We start from the raw sequence: 1,857 nt of genomic DNA, 5'->3' as shown, positions 1-1,857 counted from the left end.
AAAGCTTTCACCCTTCATGTAAGTAAATGTCTTTGGTAGAGGAAGGTACTCTATTGTGCTTCGAAAGGTAAAAAGTAAATACCAACACAAACACAGACTCTTTGATCTATAAGGTTTCCTGCTTTCAAGATATGTTAGGGTAATGGTGGCACGAGTTTGTGGGAATAACAAACCAATATCTGATTTGACTGAAGTCTTACTCCATAATATAGAACTAAGCTCTGAAACTGCTTAGGTAATAAAAGAACTTGGGATTAAACACCCAGGGGAACTAGGGTAAACCCAAATACTACTGTCCTAAAAAAAGAAAAAAAAAAAAGAAAGAAAGAAAAAAAGCAAACTAAACTAAAACAAAAATTAAAAAAAACACAAAACCCAAAATATAAAATAAGATAAACAAACAAAAAACCCAAATAGGCAGGTAAGAGTGTGAACTACAGAAGCTAACAGTTTCTGGGACAGGCCAAAGAGACACAGCTTCTGGGTCAGGTGCTGTTTCGGGCCTTCATCTTCTGCCAGGAGGCAGGTCTGAAAGCCAGATATTTATGTACCTTCCCTGCAAGAGGAGAGCTTGCCTGCAGAGAGTGCTCTGACCACTGAAACTCAGGAGAGAGCTAGTCTCCCAGGTCTGCTGCTAGAGACTAATAGAATCACTGGAGGAACAAGCGCTAACCAGAGACAACAATAACAACTAACTCCAGAGATTACCAGATGGTGAAAGACAAACATAAGAATCTTACTAACAGAAACCCAACCACTCACCATCATCAGAACGCAGAACTCCCACCTCAGCCAGTCCTGGGCACCCCAAGACACCCAAAAAGCTAGACCCGGATTTAAAAGCATATCTCATGATGTTGGTAGAGGACATCAAGAAAGACTTTAATAACTCACTTAAAGAAATATAGGAGAACACTGCTAAAGAGTTACAAGTCCTTAAAGAAAAACAGGAAAACACAACCAAACAGGTGATGGAATTGAACAAAACAATACAAGACCTAAAAAGGGAAGTAGACACAATAAAGAAAACCCAAAGTGAGGCAATGCTGGAGATAGAAACCCTAGGAAAGAAATATGGAATCATAGATGCAAGCATCAGCAACAGAATACAAGAGATGGAAGAGAGAATCGCAGGTGCAGAAGATTCCATAGAGAACATGGGCACAACAATCAGAGAAAAGGCAAAATGCAAAAAATCCTAACTCAAAACATCCAGGAAATCCAGGACACAATGAGAAGACCAAACCTATGGATAATAGGAGTAGATGAGTATGAAGACTTTCAACTTAAAGGGCCAGCAAATATCTTCAACAAAATTATAGAAGAAAACTACCATAGCTTCTAAACGCTGACACCATTGCATACACTGGCAAGATTTTGCTGAAAGGACCCAAATATAGCTGTCTCTTGTGAGACGATGCCGGGGCCTAGCAAACACAGGAGTGGATGTTCACAGTCAGCTATTGGATGTATCACAGGGCTCCCAATGGAGAAGCTAGAGAAAGTACCCAAGGAGCTAAAGGGATCTGCAACCCTATTGTCGGAACAACATGATGTACTAACCAGAACCACGGAGCTCTTGTCTCTAGTTGCATATGTATCGAAAGATGGCCTAGTTGGCCATCATTGGAAAGAGAGGCCCATTGGACTTGCAAACTTTATATGCCCCAATATAGGGGAATGCCAGGGCCAAAAGAATGGGAATGGGTGGGTAGGGAAGTGGGGGGCGCTATGGGGGACTTTTGGGATAGCATTGGAAATGTAACTGAGGAAAATATGTAATAAAAATATTAAAAATTAAAAAAAAAAGAGATGCCCATGAACATAAAAGAAGCCTACAGAAATCTGAATAGACTG

The sequence above is a fragment of the Mus caroli genome, unplaced genomic scaffold (assembly GCF_978045245.1).
Source record: "Mus caroli unplaced genomic scaffold, Mus_caroli_1 scaffold_7, whole genome shotgun sequence".
Lineage (NCBI taxonomy): Eukaryota > Metazoa > Chordata > Mammalia > Rodentia > Muridae > Mus > Mus caroli.
The sequence above is the reverse complement of the archived record's forward strand: the minus strand, read 5'-3'. Positions refer to the sequence as shown.